At 40.2% G+C, this 11142-nt stretch overlaps 1 pseudogene; it reads left to right on the top strand.

Annotated features, from left to right (window-relative positions):
- The first annotated feature begins 829 nt into the window (after positions 1–829).
- LOC131900220 (heat shock protein HSP 90-beta-like) lies at positions 830–2473 on the top strand (annotated as a pseudogene).
- The last annotated feature ends 8669 nt before the right edge of the window (positions 2474–11142 follow it).

Below are 11142 nucleotides of genomic sequence, written 5' to 3'. Positions count from 1 at the left end.
CATCAATCAAAGAAAATACAAAAGCCAAAGAAGTTATAACACAAAATGTCCAGGAAATCTGGAACACCATGAAAAGGCCAAAACAAAGAATAATAGAGATAGAAGAAGGAGAAGAATACCAACTCAAAGGCACAGAAAATATATTCAACAAGATCGTAGAAGAAAACTTTCCCAACTTAAAGAAGTAAATATCTATGAAGATACAAGAAGTCTATAGAACACCAAACAGACTAGACCCCCCCAAAGTCCCCTTGCCACATAATAATTATACAACTAAACCTACATAATAAAGAAAGAATATTAAGAGCAGCAAAGGAAAAAGGCCAAGTGACTTACAAAGGCAAACCCATCAGGATAACACCTGACTTCTCAATGGAGACTTTGAAAGCCAGAAGGACCTGGACAGATGTAATGCAGACACTAAGAGACCATGGATGCCAACCTAGACTAATATACCCAGCAAAACGTTCAGTCACCATAGAAGAGAAATATACACACACTACCACCAAAAGATAACAGGAACTAACAATCACTGGTCATTAATATCCCTTAGTATCAATGGACTTAATTCACCTATATGAAGACACAGGCTAACAGAATGGATACAAAAGCAGGACCCATCTCTTTGCTGCATACAAGAAACACACCTAAAATTTAAAGACAGACACTACCTCAGAATAAAATGTTGGGAAAAGTCTTTCCAATCAAATGGTCTTAAGAAGCAAGTTAGTGCTCTTGAGTCACCCCCGCACAGCCTAGGCTTGGCGTTCAAGTCGGACGTGGTCCGTGCCCACTGTGCTCTGTGCTACCACTTGGCTTTCCCATCAAGATGCCTGAGGAAGTGCACCATGGAGAGAAAGAGGTGGAGACCTTTGCCTTTCAGGCACAAATTGCTCAGCTCATGTCCCTCATCATCAATACTTTCTATTACAACAAGGAAATATTCCTTTGAAAGTTGATCTCTAATGCTTCTGATGCCTTGGACAAAATTCGCTATGAGAGACTGACAGACCCTTCCAAGTTGGACAGTGGTAAAGAGCTGAAAATTGACATCATCACCAACTCTCAAGAGTGAACACTGACTTTGGTTGACACAGGCATTGGCATGACCAAGGCTGATCTCATAAATAATTTGGGAACCATTGCTAAGTCTGGCACAAAGGCATTCATGGTGGTGCTCCAGGCTGGTGTGTACATCTCCATGATTGGGCAGTTTGGAGTTGGATTTTACTCTGCCTGTCTAGTGGCAGAGAAGGTGGTTGTGATCAAAAAGCACAATGATGATGAGCAGTATGCCTGGGAGTCCTCTGCTGGTGAATCCTTCACAGTTCATGCAGACCATGGTTAGCCCATGGGGTACCAAAGTGATCCTTCATCTCAAAGAAGACTAGACAAAATACTTAGAGGAAAGGAAGGTCAAGGAAGTGGTGAAGAAACACTTACAGTTCATAAGCTATCCCATTACCCTCTACTTGGAGAAGGAATGTGAGAAGGAGATCAGTGATAATGAGGCATAGGAAGAGAAGGGTGAGAAAGAGGAAGAAGATAAGGATGATGAGGAGAAGCCTAAGATTGAAGACGTGGGATCAGATGAGGAGGATGACAGTGGTAAGGTAAGAAGAAGAAAATGAAGAAGATCAAGAAGTACATTGATCAGGAGGACCTGAACAAGACTAAGCCCATTTGGACCAGGAATCCTGATGACATCACTCAAGAGGAATATAGGGAATTCTATAAGGGCCTTACCAATGATTGGGAGGACCACTTGGCAGTCAAGCACTTCTCTGTAGAAGGTCAGTTGGAAATCAGGGCATTGCTCTTCATTCCATGACAAACTCCCTTTGACTTTTTTTAGAACAAGAAGAACAACATCAAACTGTGTGTGTATCATGTGTTCATCACGGACAGCTGTGATGAGCTGATACCTGAGTACCTCAACTTTATCTGTGGTGTAGTTGACTCTGAGGACCTGCCCCTGAACAGCTCCCGAGAAATGCTCCAGCAGAGCAAGATCCTGAAAGTCATCTGCAAAAACATTGTGAAGAAGTGCCTTGAGCTCTTCTCTGAGTTGGCTGAAGACAAAGAGAACTACAAGAAATTTTATGAGGCCTTCTCCAAGAATCTAAAGCTTGGAATCCACAAAGACTCCAAAAACCATCGGCGCCTCTCTGAGCTGCTCCGCTATCACACCTCTCAGTCTGGAGATGAGATGACTTCTCTGTCAGAGTATGTGTCTCACATGAAGGAAATACAGAAGTCCATCTACTATATCAACTATATCACTTGTGAGAGCAGAGAGGAGGTGGCCAACTCTGCATTTGTGGAGCGTGTGTGGAAGTGGGGCTTTGAGGTGGTGTACATGACTGAGCCTATTGACGAGTACTTCGTGCAGCAGCTCAAGGAGTTTGATGGAAAGAGCCTAGTCTCCATGATTAAGGAAGGCCTGGAGCTACCAGAGGATGAGGAAGAGGAAGGAAAGGGGGACTGGTTGGAGCCACCGCCAAGACAAGGAAGATGTAAAGTACCGGTAAGCCACGAGCCACGTGGCAAAGTAAAGATTAATAGAAATGGGCTGAATATAAGAGTGAGAGCTAGACAATGATAGGCCTGAACTAATGGCCAAGCAGTTTAAATAATGTAAGAGCCTGTGTGTTTATTTTATAAGTGGGCTCCGGGACTGGCAGAACTTGGCAGTGGGAGCTGGAGAAAAAGTCTCCAGCTACAAATGGTGCCCAATGGCTCGAGTTTCCACCTTAAACCTAACAAAAAAAAATACCTTTTTTTCAGCACCTCATGGAATCTTGTCTAAAATCAACCACATACTTGGTCACAAAGCAAATCTCATCAGATACAAAAAAATTTGGAATAACCTCCTGTATTCTATCAGATCAAAATGGTTTAAACTTAGATTTCAACAACAACAAAAATTTCAAAAAGCCTACAATCTCATGGAAATTGAATAATGCTCAACTGAATCACCAGTGAGTCAAGGAAGAAATAAAGAAATTAAAGACTTCCTAGAGATCAATTAAACTGAATATACTACATATCTAAACCTGTGGGATACTATGAAAGCAATGCTAAAAGGAAAATTCATAGCACTAAATGCCCACATAAAGAAGATGGAGAAATCTCACACTAGTGACTTAACAGCATACCTTAAAGCTCTAGAAAAAGAAGAAGCAAAGTCACCCAGGAGGAATAGATGCTAGGAAATAATCAGATTGAGAGCTGAAATCAATAAAATAGAAGCAAAGAGAACAATACAAAGAATCAATGAAACAAGAATTTGATTCTTTGAGAAAATCAACAAGATAGACAAGCCCTTATCCAGTCTAACCAAACGGCAGAGAGAGAGCATCCAAATTAGTAAAATCAGAAATGAAAAGGGAGATATAACAACTGACAATGGGGAAATCCAGAGATAAACAGGTCATACTTCAAAAAAATCTACTCCACAAAATTGGTAAATCTAAAAGAAATGGACAATTTTCTGGATATGTACCACATAACTAAGTTAAATCAAGACCTGATAAACTATTTAAATAGACCAATAACCCCTAAGGAATAGAAACAGTCACTAAAAGTCTCCCAATCAAAAAGAGCCCAGGTTTCAACACAAAATTCTATCAGATCTTCAAAGAAGAGATAATACCAATACTCTCTAAATTGTTCCACACAATAGAAACAGAAGGAACTTACCAAACTCCTTCTATGAGGCTACAGTTACTCTGATTGCCAAGCCAAACAAAGACCCAACAAAGAAAGAGAATTACACACCAATCTCCCTCATGAACATTGACCCAAAATACTTAATAAAATATTGGCAAACAGACACTAAGAATACATCAAAACAATTATCCACCATGATCAAGTAGGCTTCATCCCAGGGATGCAAGAGTGGTTCAACATACAAAAGTCTGTCAATGTAATACACCACTAAAACAAATTGAAAGAAAAAAAAAACATGATCATTTCATTAGATGCTGAAAAGGCCTTTGACAAAATCTAACACCCCTTCATGATAAAGGTCTTGGAGAGATCAGAAATACAGAGAACATACCTAAAATTAATAAAGGCAATTTATAGCAAGCCAACAGCCAACATCAAAGTAAATGGAGAGAAACTTAAAGTGATTCCACTAAAATCAAGAACAAGACAAGGCTGTCTGCTCTCCCCATATTTATTCAATATAATACTTGAAGTTCTAGCTAGAGGAATAAGATAACAAAAGGAGATCAAGGGGATATAAATTGGAAAGGAAGAAATCAAACTTTCACTGTTTGCTGATGACATGATAGTATACATAAGTTACCCCAAAAATTCAACCAAGGAACTCTTACTGCTGATAAACACCTTCAGTTAGGTGGCAGGATACAAAATTAACTCAAAAAGTCAGTAGCTCTCCTATATACAAATGACAAATGGCCTGAGAATGAAATCAGAGAAACACCATCCTTTAAAATAGCCATAAATTATATAAAATACATTAGGGTAACTCTAAGTAAGCAAGTGAAAGACCTGTGTAAGAAGAACTTTAAGTCCCTGAAGAAAGAAATTGAAGAAGATATCAGAAAATGGAAAGATCTCCCATGCCCATGGATAGGTAGGATTAACATAGTAAAAATGGCAATCTTACAGAAAGCAATCTATAGATTCAATGCAATCCCCATCAAAATCCCAACACAATTATTCACAGACCTGGAAAGAACAATACTCAACTTCACAGGGAAAAAAAAACAGGATAGCCAAAAGAATCATTTACAATAAAATAACCTTGGGAGGAATCATGATCCCTGACCTCAAGCTCTACTATAGAGCTATAGTAATAAAAACAGCTTGGTACTGGCATCAAAACTGACATGGGGACCAATGGAATCGAACTGAAGACCCTGACATTAATCCACACATGCATGAACACCTAATTTTTTACAAAGAAACCAAAACTGTACAATGGAGAAAAAAAAGCATCTTCAACAAATGGTGCTGGCATAACTGGGTGTCAACATGTAGAAGATTGCAAATAGATCCACATCTGCCACCATGCACAAAACTTAAGTCCAAGTGGATGAAAGCCCTGTACATAAGTCCAGTTACTCTGAACCTGATAGAAGAGAAAGTAGGAAGTAGTATTTAATGCATTGGCACCAGAGACTACTTCCTAAATACAACACCAGTAGCACAGACACTGAGAACAACAGTTAATAAATGGGACCTCTTGAAACTGAGGATCTTTTGTAGGGCAAAGGACATGGTCAGTAAGACAAAACAACAGCCTACAGAATGTGAAAAGATCTTCACCAACCCCACATCTGACAGAGGGCTGATCTCCAGAATATATAAAGAACTTAAGAAACTAGACATCAAAATACCTAACAATTCAATTAAAAACTGGGCTATAGAGTTAAACAGAGAATCTCAACAGAAGAAGTTCAAATGGCTGAAAGATATTTAAGTAATTGCTTAATATCCTTAGTCATCTGGGAAATGCAAATCAAAATGACTCTGAGATACCACCTTACACCAGTCAGAATAGCTAAGAACAAAAACACTGAAGACAGCTTATGTTGGAGAGGATGTAGAGCAAGGGGAACACCCTTACACTGTTAGTGAGAATTCAAACTTGTACAGCCACTTTGGAAATAAGTATGGTGATGTCTCAGAAAATTGGAAATCAATCTCCCTCAAAACCCAGCTCCACCATTCTTGGTCATATACCCAAGGAATGCTCAATCATATCACAAGGACACATGCTCAACTATGTTCATAGCAGCATTATTTGTAATAGCCAAAACCTGGAAACAATCTAGATGCCCTTCAACTGAAGAATGGATAATGAAAATGTGGTACATATACACAATGGTGTACTACTCAGCAGAGAAATACAAGGACATAATGAGGTTTGCAGACAAATGGAAGGAACTAGAAAATATCATCCTGAGTGAGGTAACCGAGATTCACAAGGACAAATGTGGTATGTACTCATTCATAAGTGGATAATAGATGTAAAGCAAAGGATAACCAGACTGCAACTCACAGCTCCAGGGAGGCTAGCTAGTAAAGAGGGTGCTAGGAAAGACACAGGAATCATACAGAGATGGAGAAATGAATGGGACCTACAAGAGCAAACTAGGGGTAAGGGGGGGTGTAAAGGAGGGCAAGCAATGGGGAAAAGAGAGCTTAGGGGAGTGGGAGGTCCTAGCTGGATTTGGAACAGAGTGGGAGAACAAGGAAAGAGATACCATGATAAATGAAGACACCATGGGAATAGGGAGAAGCAGAGTGCTAGGGAGGTCCCCAGGAATCCACAAAAATGACTCCACCATAGACTACTGGCAATGGTCGAGAGGGTGACTGAGCTGACCTACTCTGATTATTGGATGGCCAAACACCCTAACTGTCATGATAGAACTCTCATCCAGTAACTGATGAAAGCAGTTGCACAGATCCATGACCAAGCCTCAAGCAGAGCTCCAGGATTTCAATCGAGGAGAGAGAGGAGGGATTATATGAGACAGAGATATTGAGACCATGATTGGAAAAGGTATAGAAACAACTAGCCAAACTAGTGGAAACACATGAACTGTGAACCAATAGCTGAGGAGCCCCCATGGTACTGGATAGGCCCTCTGGATAAGTGAGACAGTTGTTTAGCTTGAACTGTTTAGGGGTCCCCCAGGCAGTGAGACCAGGGCCTGTCCTTAGTGTATGAGCTGGCTTTTTGGAACCTAGTGATATGCTGAGACACTTTGCTTAGCCTTGGTGCAGGAAGGAGGGGCTTGGACCTGCATCATTTCAATATACCAGGCTCTGCTGACTCCCCAAGGGAGACCTTGCCTTGGAGGAGGTGTGAATGAGGGGTGGGTTGGGGGACAAGAGTTGGGGATGGGACAGGGGGAATCCATGGTTGATATGTAATACAAATAGAAAATCCCTTAATAAAATAAATTTATTAATTAAAATAAAGAATGATCAAATTGAACTCAAAGAGATATGCTAAATAAACAGAAAGGGGTAATAAGCCCCCCCCCGAAATAGATTATATAATGGTCTACAACTTTGAATTTTCTCAATGCTAATGAGAAAGGAACAACAACTACAGAGAGACATTGGATAATAGAAAAACTACAGAATTAAATCAGCCTGTATACTTTAAAGATGTGCTGACCTTGGAATGTAAACCAGGATATGTATTACACTGGGGACTGTGGGATGACTCAGCCCTAACAGGCCTGAAAGCCAGCTAGCCCAAACCAGTAATAGGATACTTTCTGAGGGCCAACCTGTGTCTGCCTAAGGGCCTTAGCAACAGAAGCTGAGATATGATCTGGAGATGATCTGGACCAATGAGAGGCAGCCATGTCATACTAGCAGATGCATATTCATCAGACCTTCACGTGGAGCGGGATGGAGGGTATATAAGGCTTGCTTCCTGAATAAACTGAGCTTGTTATTTCAACTTCCTCCCAGAGTCTGTCACTGACTCTGCACCTACTTGCCCCATACCCCCAAAGGGAACAACAGCACAGGACCCTGCCACATCTGATAACTGAATAGGACCTCTTTGTCTCCATTTCCTCACACATAGTGCTGGTTGTATGCCCCCCTGAGTTGTGTATTTCAGTGAGTAGGCCCCTCAACATTGTGTGATTTTGGTCCCTTTGGCAGATAAATTCTGGGACCCCACTTTCTTCTTGTTATTTATCTATTTATAAATCTGACTATATGGTAGGGTGGCACATACTTTTGTTAAGGCTCGCCTGGCAGTTCCTTATAAGGAATGGACACTTAGGAAATGGAGCCATGGTCTATTTTTAGGGGTTTTTTTTGTGTGTGTGTGTGCATGCATGCATATATGTGGATTGTGATGTCTGGAGAGCAGACTCAGCAGTTAAGAGTACTTGCTGCTCCTTCAGAGAACATGTGGGAACCTGATCTTTGGATAAGAGTTCTGATCCTGGCCAGAAAAGGGGAAGTGGCCTTGGCAGTAACCCTCCAATTGTTTTTTTATACCCATTTTGTTAGCTATAATAGCTGGCCTAAAGTTCTCCTCTACTGAGGAGGTCATTAAGGCCCACGATAAGCACTTTCAGGAACAATGTAACACCAACTTACCTATCACCTTTATTCCATCCATGATTGATATTTCCTCTGCCTCTGCTGACAAGGATATGGATGAGAATAGGTATAAAGTAAAGGAAAGGAATAGAAAGAGAGAAGAAATGATTGCAGCATCACCCAAGCCTACACCAGCAGCCCCTCTCTCTGCTCCCCTAATGCTTCAAGTGGCTACACCCCATTGCAGTTTCCATAGAGTGATTTGACTGGATGTCTGCCTGCCACCAAGACAGCTACTCTGCATGCCTCCCAGTGTATTCCACCTGTGGTGCCGCACATGCCCACCATGGAATTTCCAGTTAATGTGGACCTCAGTGTGACCAACCATCCATGGATACCTACCCTTCTGGCAGACCTGTCTTTGGTCCATAAGGCTGCTAATGATTCAGGTTCTGACTTGCCTTATTTTCATAAAGTCCTATGGCAATGGGCAATCCATTTATAGACTTATTATGACTGGCACCATTTGATGAGGGCTGTGTTGGCACCTGCAGTCTTCTTTGACTAGCATGCTGCCTATGATGACCAGGCCAAGGCCCAGGCTCATTTTAATATACAGTACATCACTGTTTCTTTTGAGATGCTCACGGTCAAAGGACCATATGCTAACCCTGTTATACAGGCCAAAATTGGACAACATGCTTATTTACCTGCCTCAGGAGACACCATTGCCCTTGGTTCATTGGAGGGGTCCCATCACATTTCAATGGAAAACCCCTGCTCCCCTATTAACCGAGGGGTGAGGGTATGCTTGCAATTTACCACAGAATACCACCCCGCCAATATGGATACTTTCCAGAGATGTGTCTGGCAATGGACCAAGAGATGTTGGCTAAAGAAGACGCTTCAGAGGGGTAATGTATGATTTGCTCCACTAGTGCAGCATTAGTAAAGGTCATGTCACTACTGGCATTCAACCCTAGATATCAAGCAATTTGCCTTATCCCCTACAAGTTTGCTAATGCTTCATCAGAAAGACTTTGATTGGAACAATAAATATGACTAGGGTCCCACCATGTCCTTGAGACTAAATTTTTGACTAATCCTTCTCCTGTTCAAATGTCTTTTACAACAGGTTTACCAACAAAAGGTTTAAACTTCTGTCATGATATTAATGGTCATATAGAGTACTAACTAATTCTAGAAAAAAGGCTCATCTATCTGCCTGTACATGTTTTCATGTTTGAGTCTCTACCAATTTTCTTCAGGGAATCATGACCAGCACTAACAGCAAATTTGAAGTCTCCAAAAAGATGATGGGTCCCAAAATGACACTTTCATCAGGACGATGATAATACCACCAAGCTGACAAATACCACCCAAAGATTAGCTTTGGACTACAAACTGCTCAGAACAATTTCAAGATGGCTAGCTGAGATGATTCAACCCCACAGACTACTTGAGCAAGGACTTGAGACAAGCCCTGCATTTTCCCATTATGCAGAGACTGGACAACAAATGATACAGCTACCTCTCCCAGGACTTGACAAGTAACCCAAAAATTTTCTTTTCAGGATCTCCTAAAGATGCCTTTGCTCCCAGACAGCAGGAAGTAGTTTTATGAACATGACACCCACATTCCCAAAAGGTGGGATGGGTGATTTTGGTCTTTCAATAGGTGCAAAATTGTCATTGTTTAGGGTTGTTAGTTACAAGTTGTTATTGTTAACGGTCAGGAAAAAGACTAAACAAAGGATACTAAATTTAGGGTTCTTGTTTGAAAAAACAAGACAAAGAAAAGAAAAAAGAGGATATCAATTATTTGAATTTACTCTTAAAAAATATAGAAATGATAGGATAAAAGGGTAGATTATTGAGTCTACTCTGAAAAGGAAAGGAGGAGGATATAGATGTAAGATAAAAAGGTAGATTATTGAATCTACTTTTAAAAAACCACTAATACTTTTAAATATTTTACATTGGATTGGAATTTTGTATATTGTATACAAATTATGTTTATACTTAAGATGTCTTAATAACATACTTTTTTCTTTTCTTATGACAGTGAGACATGTTTGCTCTGGGCAACATCAATCTTTTTCAGAGAAGATGATGGGCATTGAAGAAACTCCTTATGGAGTTTACTACCTTTGTGGCAATTTAGCCACTGGGCAAGAAAGTACCCTTACATTGACTGCTGACAGTCCACTGTCTAAAATGGACAAGCAGGACACAAATGAAAGGATTGCTGCACCTTGCCAAGACAAAATAGGACAGTGCTTCAGAAAATCCCACCACACAGAAAAGTCTTTAAGATATTCTTAGCCTGTATGCTAAAGATGGATGCCCCAACATTGCAGAGAAACCTTGGGTGACTGTCCAGGCAGCCAGCTGTTTCTGTCATTTCTCACACTGTTTTTGGAAGTTGCTTGTTTGCACTCTTGGTTAATTAGGTAATATTATTTCCTCCTCTGATCTCTGAGGGAGTTGAAGATTAAATAGTTATAGTTTTTCTTGTCAACAAATTTAGAAAAGAAACACACTGAATGAAAAGGTATAAAGTATATATGATTGAAAGACATCAAAAGATATTTTTGGCTGGTAATACAATTTAGGATAGAAAGTGAATTAGGTACATTTTGGACTCACAAAAATAGAATAAATAATGGAATATTTTCTCTGAATTTGTCCAATGTAAATGGACTGAACATTGTTAATGTAATTCTTGACTATATATATTATATATATATTTATTGTACTTACTGTATATAGTTTTTCTTATATTAGTCATAACTTTCTTTTATTATTTAAGACAAAAAAGGAGAAATGTAGTGATATATTGTGTACACTAATAAACTTGTATGAAAATCAGAGGACAGAGCCAGCCACTAGTTTAGACATAGAGGTCAGGCACTGGTGGCACACACCCTTAATCCTCTCACTCAGGAGGCAGAGATCTGTCTGGGTCTCTGTGAGTTCAAGGCCACACTGCAAACAGAGCTAGGCAGTAGTAGCACACACCTTTAATCCCAGTACTGGGAAACATATGCACCTTTCATTCCAGGAAGTGATGTCTGGACAGAA

The sequence above is a fragment of the Peromyscus eremicus genome, chromosome X (assembly GCF_949786415.1).
Source record: "Peromyscus eremicus chromosome X, PerEre_H2_v1, whole genome shotgun sequence".
Lineage (NCBI taxonomy): Eukaryota > Metazoa > Chordata > Mammalia > Rodentia > Cricetidae > Peromyscus > Peromyscus eremicus.
The sequence above is the reverse complement of the archived record's forward strand: the minus strand, read 5'-3'. Positions and strand labels throughout refer to the sequence as shown.